Genomic DNA, 14,660 nt, shown 5'->3' on the forward strand with positions numbered 1-14,660 from the left:
TTGAGGGATGAAAACAACCTCCAGGATCTCTGTACCAGATACAGGAACGTGGACATCTATGGTCGGATGGCTGCAGCCTAGTGACTAAAGACCACATCCACACCCAAGAACATGTCCCATCACCTCAGGGCAGAGGCAAGCCACTCTCAGAGCTCCAGGAAGGTGTCCTTTTTCATTCTAACATTCTGGAGCCATTGTTGGTCTCCCCAGTGCTCCAGAACTATGTGGTCCCACCAGTCCACACTGGTGTCCAGACGCCAGATGCTACAGGGCATGGTGCCCAGGGCAGTGCGGGTGGCATCCTGCTGCTGAAGCCGTACCTGTACATATCTGAGGAGGGTCTGCCGCAAGGGTTTGAGATTAGGTTCCTGTAGAGCCTGGGAGGCTGCATGCAGAAACTGTTGCATGAATTGCTGCAAAAGCAAAAGCTGCAAGAGCTGAAGGCTGTCTGGAGGATGCTTCTGCTCTATAGCAGAGAGTGCTGTGGTGTCCTGAGTCAGGGCAACCAGAATAAGAAGAGAAACGGCTTTTCTGTCCCTCAGAGAGGTAGGTGAGCAAGCAGGGAAACCTGAGAAATGGCTGTCTAGGGGGACCCTTTAAGCACAAGCCTCAGATAGCCTCAAGCAGCAGCCACATGAGGTACCTACTGACCTGATGCCCTGCCTGAACTGGTTCCAGGTGGCCTTAAATGCAATTCAGCGTCCAATCAGTGTGGACATTCTATTTTGAAATAGCTAAGCGCTATTTTGGAACACATTTTGTGTGCAGATGCATTTTTTCGATATAAGCTATCTCTTCTTATAAAATCTCTTATGGACTAGTTTATTCCAAAATAACTGTGATGTGTAGATGTAGCCTAAATGACCTTTGTCAGGTATCCTAAATCACCATGTTATGTGTTGTCACTATAGGCAGGGCTCTCAGAACCGCGGCGAGCCCCGCTCACCAGCTGCGCTGTCCGGCAATCTGTGCATGCGCAGATTGCCTGAACCTGTCTCTTCCGGGTTACAATCTACTTGCCATGGGCGAGTAGATTTTATAATTTGTCGAGCCCTGACTATAGGCAATGATATAGTGTCTTCTTCAAATACCAGTTTCAGGGGTAGTACATTCTCTGATTTCATCTTTTAAAATAGTTTCACACATCAAATTGAAGAGTAAAGTAAATCAACATGTGAGCTGTCTGGGCCTCTCACTAACTCTGTGTGAGTAAAATTTGTTTACTTCAGTTGAAATGTTGCATAACCTTACTAGCATGTATCATAGATCCATGCTGTAAATTATGTGCCACTGACTTCAATAAAGTTACATGAGAACAGTGTAGTGTAGGATTAGAGCCAGCGCATGTACCTACCTCAGCACAGGACATTCAGTAATGGATTTGAAAGTAGTCATCCTTCTACAAAATAATTTCAAAATGCAATTACAAAAGGAGACAGCTGAACTGGAATTCATTTGCAAATTCAACACTATCAGCTTAGGAATGAATAAGGATCTCAACTGGTTAACGCATTACAAAGACAATTTCCCCTCTCTGGATCTTCACATCTCCACAACAAATGTTCCACCTCCATTTGATTAGCTTCATTAACACAAGCAACTTCTTTCTCATGTATACCAGATCTTCTGTAACTTCCACTCCAATTCATCTGATCAAGTGAATTTACGCCTGAAAGCTTATGCCCTAATAAATCTGTTAATTTCCTAGTGTAGACATGCCCTTAGAGACTATTTCAAAACAACTTATTTCAAAATAATAACTCCTGAAAAAAACTATTTTGAAATAGGCTGTCCACACTACAAGGAAGCCTCAAAATTAGTCCAAGGCAAGTTCCCTTAATGAGTATGCACCACCTCAGCTTAGAGCCCCAGGAAGCACTGAGGAGTAATTACTTTGAATGACTTTGGGGAGTAGTTATTTTGAAATAGCAGCAGTAGAGCGTCCACACTATCTCTATTTTGAAATAACTATTTTAAAATACGTGTTATTCCTTGTGAAAGGCAGGAGTTATTATTTTGAAATAATCAGCCCCTTATTTTGAAATGACAGGCGTGGTAGTGTGGATGCTCCCCTTGTTCTTTCAAAATTTGAAAGATTTTGAAATAACTCCCTAGTGTAGACCAGGGCTAAGGTGCCACAGGAGTTCTTGCTGTGTTTGCAGATACAGACTAATCACAGCTACCCCTTTGAGACTTTTCAGCACAGGACATGTGCTATGTAGAACGGGGCTCTGTTAGAAATGAAGTGTAAGATATGTAAAGGCCAAATACTAAGTTGAAAATAAAGCTGGGGGAAATTCTGATATTTCAAAATTTGTTTTCAGCCCTAATCAAAACAACAAGCTGAAATCTAAACATTCTGGGGAGCCAGGGGAGGAGGAGAAGATAAAATTCCAAAACACTTTAATTTGGAAATCACAAAATATTTTATTTTGACATTTTCAATCAAAAGAAAAAATCACATTGTGAATTGAAACATTTTGTTTCAGTTGTTGAATCAAATGAACATAATTTGTTTTAGCTTAGTTTAACATTAATTTGTGTTTGTCTGATCTGTCACAGTGACTCACCAAAGCTATTTTTTGGGTGCCTTGAGATCCCTTATGCCTCATTTTCCTTTGTGAGTCAGGCTCTCTGACATATCTAGACTAGAGACACAATGCATCATGGCCACATGACTCCCATAATTCACTGCTGTGGTTTAGTCAGAGTTGACCTGAAAACAAAAAACTTACTGCCCCCCGCCCAAAAAAAATCTCTTGGAAAATTTTGATTGAGCAGAAAATGCATTTTCCATTGGCAAAGTATTTCAAGAGAACATTCCATCTAGCTATGGTTGAAAATAAAAGTCCTAAAAAATAATTTTACAACAGCAGGGTAAAAGCCACCAACCTGTGCATGATTTACTAGTTTCATTTGTTGGGTGCATGTTATCAATTTGAACTATCCACACTGCTGTCAGAGTTTTGTTACTTAACTCCTCCACCCTGCAACAAACAAAAGGCAATTCAAAAATGATATTTAGATAAATTATTTATTTCATGTGGTGTCACACATGAGAGTAAGGAAAGCAACAGCACAGCAGGCTGTAATAATATTGTGGATTGGCTACATGTTGGTATTTGTATGAGAAATTCAAAGAATAATTCAGTTTTGTATGCATGAAAGGATTGATTTCTTGGTTGACAGCACCCATTTGTATTAGAACATTGTTCATTCTGCTATACATCAATCTTATTGTAAGACACATTAGAATTCTTTTTATCTGATATAAACTTGTTGGGCATTGTTTCTTTGTTTTATTTAACCTTATTTCCTGAGTATCTGTCCTTTATTTCATAATTTACAAAATATTTGTTTATGTGTATGAACTGAATATTCATGGGCAATGTTAGAGTCACAGCCCTGGAGCCCAAAGTGCTCTGTATAACCACAAAACAAGAATACTAAAGGAACCTAAAATACATGTAAATGTTCCTCACTGCTGCTCTGGAGCGACTTCCTCGAGGAGAGGGGGAACGATAGCTCATTGGCATGTCTACATGATAGTTTAGTCCATCTCAGACATGTTGACTGGCCTTTGTGGACCCTGGTGGTATGCACTAGAGTTCCCTAGTGTGCATTAATATAGTCCCGTCTCAAACAATGCCATGTTAACATGCTTTTGGGAATTTTTAGTGTGTGCCAGCAAGTACCACATAACCCAGTTAGTGCACAGCACTCTATTGCAAACTAAAATTTACATCCCTCTGGGTACAACTCATATGAGTACAGGGGTAAGTGCTTCTAGAGGTGAATCAGGCCCAGAAGGTATCATTGATATCATCCTTCAAACAGAAACTATGGAGTCATAAAGCTCCATGACTTTGTATGTCTTCAAAGCAGTGGTGGGCAACCTGTGTCCTACATGTGGCTCATTAGGGTAAGCCAGTGGTGGGTGGACAGACAGGCTATTTATCTTGTGTCCGTAGGTATGGACACCTGTGGCTCCCATTGGCTGCAGTGCACCATTCTCAGCCAATGGGAACAATAGGTGGCCATAGCAGCAGAGGCAAGATGCAGGTTGCCCACCACTATTGTAAAGATAGCATGTTAACAGAAGAATGATGGGGAGCCCAGGTCTCATTAAACCTGTATTGCCAAATGTGCTTCTAAAAGGAAATGTGCAGTATCTCCAAGACAGATAGTACAAATACTCCACAACACAGGGATTTTACTGAAGTAAGACAAATAGCTACTGTATTTTTCTTGGCTACAATAATACAGACTCATGTATCACTCTCCCCCCTCCTCCGATTCCAACGGTATAATCACTGGGAAGATTATCACTTAAACCTTCTTCAGTCTTTACTTTCCCATGATCATTTTTTTGGGGTGGGCTATGACCTATCTACCCACGAGAGCAGTACAGCAACGATCTCTGACTTTTTCAGGTGACTCTGCCTTCACTTTTGCCTTTGGCATCCCTCTAGGGATGCAGCCAGGAGTTAATTATCTAGACACTGGGGAAGAGAAGTTAATGAACTGGAAAGCAATACTGAAGTGTGGCCTTTATTAACTTATGTTTGCATTCCCCTGTTCTGTCAAGCAACGTCTTTGGAAATGAACTATTAAATGAGGACAAGTTTTCACAAGAAAGTCCTTTAAGTGTTTCCTGCATCACAGTTTGTAAACAAGGTATTGTATGTTGAACTGTAGAGAGCATTTGAATATGAAAGAGCATGAAGAAAAGACACTCTGGAGGAATCCAATATCTCTATTGTTTTCAGAAAGATCACCTGACATAACTGCTTATTAGGATTCTATTTCTATAGACCAAAGTCAATCTATGATGGTCTCACATTCTTTATCCCTTCGTTCAGGAACCAGCAGAAAGGAACACTCAAAAGCAAGACAAATCCTTTGTACCTGAAATAAAAGGGGAGAGAAAGCATAATGAGAACGGGATTGTTATCAGCCTTCAGGAATGATTAAGCACTCATAGTCCATTATGGCTGCTAAGTAACGTTTTCACTGGCTTTGAGAAGTGAGCTCAGTTCATGCCCATTCCTGTCTAGGAGGGTAAGAAGGAGGTGACAGTGCAAGGACTGTTCTCTTCCTTGTGCTGTTATTCAGAGATTGAGTGTAAACCTTTTGGGGATCTTCTTGTTGATGACCCCAGCAGCGTTATACCCAAAAATAAGTGGGACAAAGTGGGAGCTGATAATTAAAAGATTTATTGGAGATGATTGATCAATATCAATATTTCTCCATGCCTAAGTTAGAACATATACATTTACAGGATAGAAAGCACACACACAGTGACTGTTGTTGAAGCTATTTGACACTGAAATTTCAGACAAAGGTTGTATGCATCATATACATCATTAGTCATGTAACGTTCCCGATGACCAGCAATAAGAAATGACATAGGGCATGTCTACACAGCAAAACATGAAATAAGCTATGCAAATTGAGCTACACTAATTATGTAGCTTAAGTTGAAATAGCTTATTTCGACTTTTGGAGCTGTCTACATAGCAGTTATTTCAAGAGAGAGCACTCTTCCCCTGACTTCCCTTACTCCTCATACAATGAGAGTTACAGGAGTTAGAGTGAGAAGTCCTCCTGCTCAACATTATTTCGACATTAGGTTGGAATACCTGCTTGTATAGATGTGGACTATGTTACTTCGGAATAATGTCAGTTATTCCAAAATATTACTGCTGTGTAAACATAGCTTTTAAGAGCATAATAAACAATCAAAAAGCATGCCTGGAATTGTCTTATTCAATGACATGAAGGCAGCAGGTCACTAATGCCTTGCAAAATAACACCAGGAATTTAAAGCACCAGAGTTGTAATGTTAATTACAGGTACTATAAGAGTCTCTATTATATCCAGAATATTATCACAAGCAGACACTCAAGATTGGTCTGTCAAAATGAGGTAGCTAAAATGTCACTTAGGTATAGACTTATATACAAACAGGTACTGTAGACCACTTGGCCAAAATATGTATCCAAAAAACCCCTTCTTCAGATAGGTCTGACAACACAGAATGGTAAATCATAGAATCATAGGGTTGTAAGAGACCTCAGGAGGTCATCAAGTTCAATGCCCTGCCCAAAGCAGGACCAATCCCAACTAAATCATCCCAGCCCAGGCTTTGCCAAGCCAGAAAGTGAAACCTCTAGGAATGGAGATTCCACCACCTCCCTAGGTTACCCATTCCAGTGCTTCACCACCCTCCTAGTGTAACAATTTTTCCTAATATCCAATCTAGACCTAATATCAACCTGTCATGCAATGACATTAAGCACAATCAAGTTGTGATATGTGTTCAGTTTTCTCTTTAAGGGCTTATTCCCTGAACTTGTCCGCTTCATATGGCAGAACATAGCTAATTTTAAATAATGCCAAATTCTGACCTCAGATCTGCATGCAACTGAAGCTAGTATGTGTGAGAGCAGATTTTGGCTTATAAAGTTTGCTATTCATTATGTGTATTTGTGCCTTTACACTTAAAATTACAATTCTGAATAAGCCAAAGGCCATTTAATACTTCTCTTTGTAAAAATAATGGGAAATCTTACTTATGGGCAGTAAGACTGGCAATCCCTTGTCATATGAAGCATGGGAAGTTTATCAGAATGCCCACCTTGCTAGCTGGGGTGAGTCTTTGATAAGTCTGGAGATAATGGAGCCATCTTCTCGCTTTGCTTTTTTCTGAGTAGAGGGAGAGATCCCAGGTGTGCAGGGGTGCTGGAATTAGAGGTGCTCCGGGTATGGCAGTACCCTTGGGCTTGAAGTGGTTTCCAATATATATATATATATATATATATACACGAGGGTGCTGCCATACGCTTTCATATATATATAGGATTTACTGCTTCGATCAAAGCAAGGGATTTTTTTTCTCATACAGAAAATTAGCCAACTGCTTGTGTGAGGATTTTTTCCACCTTCCCTCGAGCATCTGGAAGGGCCAGTTGGAGGACTTCTATTACATGGTTGCAACTTCGGCAAGTCCTACTGCAGAGGTATGGTTTTAAAAGGATCTAATGGTAGGTCCCTGTAATGCAATTGGCTGTTGGGCCTGCATCCAGTCAGGGGCATGTGTCTATGTCTGGTACAGCATGTGGCTCTCATCTCATTTCATTTACCTCCTGGGTGCAGGAAAATAGTGGGCAGGAACTCAGGTCTGTCTGTCCAGAGATCCTCACTGGTAGCCAAAGAAGCTAGAAGGCATTGCTTTCATACCCCTCCACAAATTTACAGAACTTGCTACCATCCAAGCCCCAGCAAAATTCACAATAGAACTATCCCCACCAAGTAATTTGGTGAGCGATTCCCTGTTGGTTGCGGACTTTGATAATATTGCCACCTGCACATTTATTCAATGCTATGGTCTATGTGTCTCCTTGGCTATGTCTAGACTACAAGCCTCTTTGAAAGAGATCGTCTAGACTGCAACCACTTCTTTTGAAAAAGTGAGCCACTTTTTTGAAAGAGAGCACCCAAGCAATCTGGATGCTCTCTTCTGAAAAAGCCCTTTTTGCATTCAAGAACACCTATTTTCAAAAAAGCACTTTCGAAAAAAGGTGTTCTTCCTCCTAAAATGAGGTTTGCCGTGGTCAAAAAAACTGCCTCATTCTTTCGATTTAATTTCGAAAGAACGTGGTAGCAGTCTAGACACAGGGGAAGTTTTTTCAAAAAAGGCCACTTTTTTTAAAAAAACCCTGTAGTCGAGACACACCCCTTGTTTCCATGGTCACATCAATGAGCAAACCTTACTTCATCTTTCCTGATCCTCTTAGGCTGTGTCTACACTGTAGCCTTCTTCTGGAAAAGCTTATGCAAATGAAGTGCTGAAAAAATGAGGAAGAACGGCTCTTGCGCATGAGGGGTTTTTGCGCAAAAAGGAGCCGTCTACATAGCTCCTTTTTGAACAAAAACCTCTTGCACAAAAATGGCTAATTATTTATGCAAATGAAGTGTGGTGATATTCCACTCCGTACTTCATTTGCATAAGCTTTTCCGGAAGAAGGCCACAGTGTAGACATAGCCTTAGTCTCTGATGGGCTCATCATTAGAACCCTACCAAATTCACAGTCCTTTCTGGAGAATTTCACAGTCACATGGTTTCTAAAATCTTAAATTTCATGGTTTCAGGTACTTAAATCAGATTTTGTGGTGTTGTAACTGTCGGGTCCTGACACAAAAAGTATTTAGTGTGTTGGAGGGGAGGCAAGGCTATTATAGTGGGAGTTGTGGTATTGAAACACTTACTTCTGCACTGCTGCTGCTGCTGGCACTGCCTTCAGAAATTGGCAGCTGGAGAGAATTGGCCACTGGTGGGAGCCCAGCTCTAAAAGCAGCACCACTGGCAGTGAGCATGGCCTAGCATGTTATTGCCACCCTTAATTCTGTGCTGCCACCAGAGGCAGGTCTGAGTGGCTCGTGCAGAGGAAGAGGAAACTCCATCTCTCTGTAGCCCAGCTGTGGCTAGTAGCTAGAGACCTGTGACTGGTAGGAGTCGCTGGCTAGCATTCTACCCGCCTCACTTCTTCCAAGTGATTCTGTGTTAAATAGGCCTGGGGCTAGTGGTGTGTGTGTTTGTGTGTGGTGACCGTAGCACCACCCCTCATCATGTTGCCCACCCGTAATGCCATCCCTTCCTCCCCACAAAAGTCATACCACACCTTCCTCACTTCTGTGCTGCTGCTGGTGGCAGTGCTGCCCAGCCAACAGCCACTACTCTGAAAGCAGCACATACGTATAGGTGCCAATAATACCATAAATGACCCCCCCCCCCCACACACACACACAATTGCCAGACTTCAGGGGGGAGACAAGATTTCACAGTTTGGGATGAATTTTTCATGGCTGTGAATTTGGTAGGGCCCTACTCATAATTAATGCCTATTTGCTACAAAGAAACCCACTTGTGTTTATCTGGGCAGCTATGATATCTGGAGACATTAGGCCTAGAGTAGTTAGAAGCAGGCATAGTGTCCTTAGTCTGTGTTTCTTCAGCACAGTGCCCACATTTCAAACCAGTGGCGATGGTCATATCCAATCCAGACAGCCCACTCCATGCAGAGCGCTCTCTGCAATGTTCACCCTTTGCCCCTTCCATTCTGGGAGCGAAGACAACTGCTTTATGGCTGCGCATGGTGCAAGACTCCTAGGGTATGAAGGATTCTTTTCACTCCGTGTGCCCCATGCATGCATAAAAAAACCTACCATGAGTAGCTACATGTCTTGAACCATTATTATTTTATTATATTCCCACCTAAATGACAAGTGGAATATGGGAGCTCACTTTGGTGACTGCATCCTGCCAACAGATTGGTTCATATTTTGAGAATCATTTCCCCACTCTAGTTCCTTCTGTTCCCATATTTTCATTAATAACAGCTTAGAATGTGATTTATTGCTCTTAAACAGTGTGCCTACAATAGAAATTTAATAAATAAACATTAGGCATAATTATAATTGGTTGGTGTTCCTCTGGGCTCATTCCTTGGCCTTCTGTTATATGCAGTGCACACAATTCCTATCTGTAGATTACAATGATGTACAATCAGTATTATGGAAAAATGTGTTGTGCTTACCAACAACATTTTTCAGCCTCTATTAGCAACAGCAATTTGCTGAACTAAAGTATTAAATGCCCATAAACCACCTGTGCTTTTAAGCAGTTCAGATTTAGCTTTTGTAATGATTAGCTGACTAACTACTTTTAAGAACTTAAATTTTAATTACTCTGTCTTTGACTGACACGTTTACCGCTAAAGACACTATTTGTCATTCCCACAACAGAAGGCAGTTCTTATTTATTTCTTTTTGTTTCCAAGACAAAGAAGAGACATAAATTAGATGATGCTTTTCAATCTGTCTGTTTATAGTAAAATATGTTTCTCTCATATAGTTCCCATTATCAGGGACTAAAGAAAAAAACGCTAATTAGTGTCATGAATTTAGTGAGATGCAATTCTCTCTTTTAAAATGTATCTGTATATCCCATGGTTCTCATTAATGTTCATTTATTCCTTGAAAAAATTCTGTAAAAATGGCACGTGGGGGTACATATTTTTTGTCTGTTAATGATTTCTGTATAAAGTTTACAAACAAGATGATGTTTTTTCTAAATCCCAGTTGTGAAAACACAATTTAGGTGCTGGAACCAAAATGAGTTCTGTCTGGCTTACAAATTATTACCAAAAATAAAGATACTTTAATCAGGATTTCGTGCATGACTCTGTTGATGATACAAGAGCCATCTTACTCTTTCATAGCTGTGTTACTTCTTTTAGATTTCCAGCCCTGACAGGAGTAAACATTTAAATTTTCATCTGAAATCAACAGATACTATTTTTACTTATGGAGCACCCCAAAACATTATCGATACTGGGCTAATCAATAACCAGGATACTGCCCAAGTGTTAGCAAAAAACAATGAATAGAGGAAAGTGGTGACAGGTTACACCACTGTATAGTCACATAAATGCAAGTAATAATTATTTAGAACAGTGACCTCAGTGATTCAGGAGTCAAATTAGTGCTCAACCCCAAAAGAGCCACAGTAGTGTGAATTAATTATTTCATTTACTAGAGCACTATAAATTCCTGTTCAAACTGTATGATAGAGAAGTAATATAATATTTTATCCAGGAGAAACTTTTATATATATTATTCTCACTCAGCCGTAACCATCTATTATAGGTAGGTATTTTTGCTCCCGGGGCAAAATATGAATTATGCACCCTCTCTCCTTAGGATAGTATATGTTGCACTTTGCAGCGTATTATTTTTATTTATTGAAACTTTGCATCCCTGGGGTACATCTATACTACAATAAATAAAATAGTTTATTCAGCATAGTTAAAGAAGCGGGGATTTAAATAATCCCCGCTTCATTAAAATAAAAATGGCCGCTGCACTGTGCCGAAGATCAGCTGATCCAGCACAGCATGGCAGTCTAGACGCGGCATGTCCAACAAGGAAAGCCTTTGTCGACTGCTCCGGTATGCCTCACAAAGGCTTCCCTTGTCAACCGCACTGCGTCTAGATTGCCAGATCAGCTGATAGTTGGCACAGTGCAGTGGCCATTTTTATTTTAATGAAGCGGGGATTATTTAAATCCCTGCTTCTTTGACTATGCTGAATAAACATTTTACATGGCTCCGTCGACGGAGTGTTCAGAAGTCTAGACGTACCCCTGATTATGATGAGCCCAGAGCGAGCGCCCCACTTGCCTGCCCTTGTTACAGCCCTGTTCTCACAGCCTCTAACTGCCAGAAGCTGGAAGTGGCTGACAGGAAATGGCTCACTGGATAGTCGACAATTCTGTTTATTTCCTCTGAAGCATCTTCCATATGCTGGAAGACAGGATAATGGGCTAGACAATGGCCTGATCCCATATCACCATTATTACGGTCTTATCGTGTCCTGTTTTTGTTGGGATCTTTTCCCTTCTCGTTTTGTTATTCTGAAACACTCTACTACAGGCATCTCTGTTGTCACCACTTCTTCACTCTGCTCACAATTCAGATACCAACACTTTGAATTTGGTTACTTCATTTTCATTTTTAAATCTTGACTAAATATTTTGATTTCTTAACTACACTAAAATAGGAACCTTGAGGTTTTAGAACATATTTGTTCCAAAACATTATGTGTTCAATTCTCTGCCTGCTACTCATTTCCCACCATGTTGACTGGATTTTGTATTTCCCGTGTTTAGCTGAGAGTGTTGAGAATGGGTTGTAAAGATAAAAATCACTGAAAATAAAATAACTGCACTCACCTATTAAGTATGTAGTTGGTTGAGAGACCTGGATTTAACCTTGAAGTCTTTTTTGGAAGGCACAGCGGTGGAGATAATTGGAGAATGGAGAGCAAGAGCCTTCAGAAAATAAAGGACATCTGCATGATGTTATTTCCTGCAGGCAAACTGCGTTTCATCAGTCACCAGTGTATTTACAGAATTTAAACTTCCAATAAAAGTGTATCAGGCTTTGATGAAATACAGTTTAAGAAAATATGACTTTCTGTACAGTTTTAAAAACTACAGGAAGGCAGAAAAAGAAAGCCTTGATTAATAAGACATTTATTGCAAAAATAATTGAAAAACATTTCTGAAATAGTTATTACTAACATTCACCTGGCATTGGTCAGGTCCTTCATGGCAGAGGGTTAGGGTGTGTGTGTGTGTGGGGGGGGGTGTTCAGAAGTAAGGACAGGGGCCTGGGGATGTGGGGAGTTCAGGGCAGGAGGCTGGGGGTTTGGGAGGTGTAGGAATCAGGATGAGCAGGTAAGGAGGAGCTCAGGGTAGGGGATGGAAGGTGCAGGAATCAGAGAAGTGAGTGGGGGCTCAGGGCATGGGGAGGGGTGCAGGAGACAAGGCAGATGGTTAGGAGGGATCAGGGGTCTCTTGAGAGTAGGAGGGGGAATCTGCTGATCTCTTCCTGGGGTCAGGTTGGGCTGAAGTGATAGGACCACGCAGCTTCTCCTCGGGTCCAGGCTATGGCAGGGGGACAGCACAGTCTGGTCATTGGCTTCTCCCTGGGTCTATGGCTGCAGAGGCCATGTGGCTCTGTCAGCAGCTGCACCCTGGGGAGGCCATGGTGGCTGGGTTCTTGTTGCCAATTGGCTTCTGCCCCTCAGGACTGGGGCACTTTCTGCTCCTGTGCTCATATAGGGGTATAACTGACCCCATGCTTGCCACCTCCCCTTTGGTTATTCATGACCCTGCTATCACATTCCGCACACATCCCATTGTCCTGGAACAACCAACCACTGGCCTCCCTTTAGGCTATGATAGGAAGAAGCTGCATACCATATTTGATGGTCCTAGCTCCTACCATTTAGAAGGAGTTCTTGAACAAACTGACTCACAGATGGACAGACAGACAGAAAGATGCACAAACTCTATAAAATATATAATAGATGGTGAAAGCTTTTGACAGTGTTTCAACTATTCCCTTTTGCTTACTTTCAACCATTTTAGAGTCCATATTCACCTTTTGTAAAGTAATGTATCACTTCTCACTTTGAGAATGTAGTCAGAAGCAATCTCTACTTTTCATACTGAAACAGTAACCTACAGGTGGTAAAATCAGTGAGTGGGTAATTTTATAAGATAAATTACCATGTCTACCAAAATTACCAGATGCCAGTTTTCAAGAGCTTGTAAAGTTGCAAGTTCTACTAATCACCTGACCTAGTTAGTTACCTCTTCTATTCCTGTATTTTTCATTCTGACTAGCACAACATTCCCTTAGTATATCTGAAAACATCAATAGACTGTCTTGCATTCTGTTTGTCCAATATGCCAACCGCTTCTATGATTTTTCCCAGAAAACTCCCACAAAAATGGTCTCTATATTGAAAATGTGTTTTAATTAATTAATTAATGGTGTATAATTAGGTTAATGGACTAAATCAGCAATTACTGGGTCTTTTAACTTTGAGAAGTTCAGTGTTTCAGTGCTTTTGGTATGCATTAAAATACAGATCCGTGTGAAGCAAAAAGTTGCAAGTTAGGAGAAACAGTTCCATTTTTATTGTTGATGCATATAATTTAGGATTTTTTTTTCTGTTTTGGTCTCAGCTGTTTATTAAACCAGAGGAAGGTGGAGATTATCTTCTTCATATTACTGAAATGTAATTTTGATATGTTGAGAAGCAACATTTGAGTGACATAATTGAACTCCGGTGCTGAGATGTTTTAATTACATTAATTTTAATTACACACAGTACATTTTAATTGCATAGACTGAGAGGTTCCTATCTATTAAGATCCTTTGCAATGTATTTGCATAATGTGCCCCTATTTCTGTGTGCAGTGTTATACTTTCTGATGGCTTCATTATTTGTGAAAGGTGGAATTTTTAATTTCATTTTCATTTGTGTTTTTAGCTACTGAATTTGAAGATGAATTCATAAGTCCTTCCTTCCCCATGCACAGAAAATTAATGTTCACATTAAAACCCAATCTTCAAATCAGAAAGAGATGTTTTTCATGCAGTTCCTCTGTCAGGCAGCAGTACACAGGACTTATTCGGGGAACCAGAAGATCAGAAGCCTCTGAGCTAGAGGGATGCTTATGTATGTTCCAAATACTTCAATAATCGACTCAACTGCATAGGATGTGAAAAAACCTGAGTCCCAATGTACACTGCAAAAATACTATATTAAACGTGACTTTGGCCAAACTATATCATACATGAATGATTCTTATCTCAGTGGACAGAAAGCAATATAACTATATTAGACAACTATGTCTAGTAGGATGCCAAAGTATGCCACAGAGTGAAAATAATGGTTTTGTATAATGTTTCTTTTGTCTTCATAGATATATATGAACCATATAACAACAATATTTGGACATCATAACATTTCCCATTTCTTTTAGGCTTATTTGTGCAGTGTGGATGTTATCTAGACAGTGTATTTAATTTCTGAAAAGTAGTAATAGAGGCTGGCATCTTATTCTTTTCTGATCTGCCTTTAATTTTGCAATGTTTCATCATTCTGTGAGCACTATCACCACTTGTCAGATTAACTCACTGAGTTTGATTAACATCAATATTATCCCTCACATACACTAATGTTTTTTTAATTGAACTCTCTTTTCTTGTGGCAATTTATTTTTGGGGCTCTTTTCTAAT

The 14,660-nt window shown here is 40.4% G+C and overlaps 1 long non-coding RNA gene across 1 annotated transcript; it reads left to right on the forward strand.

The window, feature by feature from the left end:
- Positions 1 to 244: 244 nt before the first annotated feature.
- LOC112546661 (uncharacterized) lies at positions 245 to 14,194 on the forward strand. Its single transcript, XR_003090372.3, has 3 exons — positions 245 to 546; positions 6,908 to 7,022; positions 13,909 to 14,194. It is a non-coding gene; the product is annotated as an uncharacterized LOC112546661 (long non-coding RNA).
- Positions 14,195 to 14,660: the final 466 nt, after the last annotated feature.

This window comes from Pelodiscus sinensis, chromosome 4 (assembly GCF_052426305.1).
Source record: "Pelodiscus sinensis isolate ZL-2025 chromosome 4, ASM5242630v1, whole genome shotgun sequence".
In the NCBI taxonomy this organism is placed as follows: Eukaryota; Metazoa; Chordata; order Testudines; family Trionychidae; genus Pelodiscus; species Pelodiscus sinensis.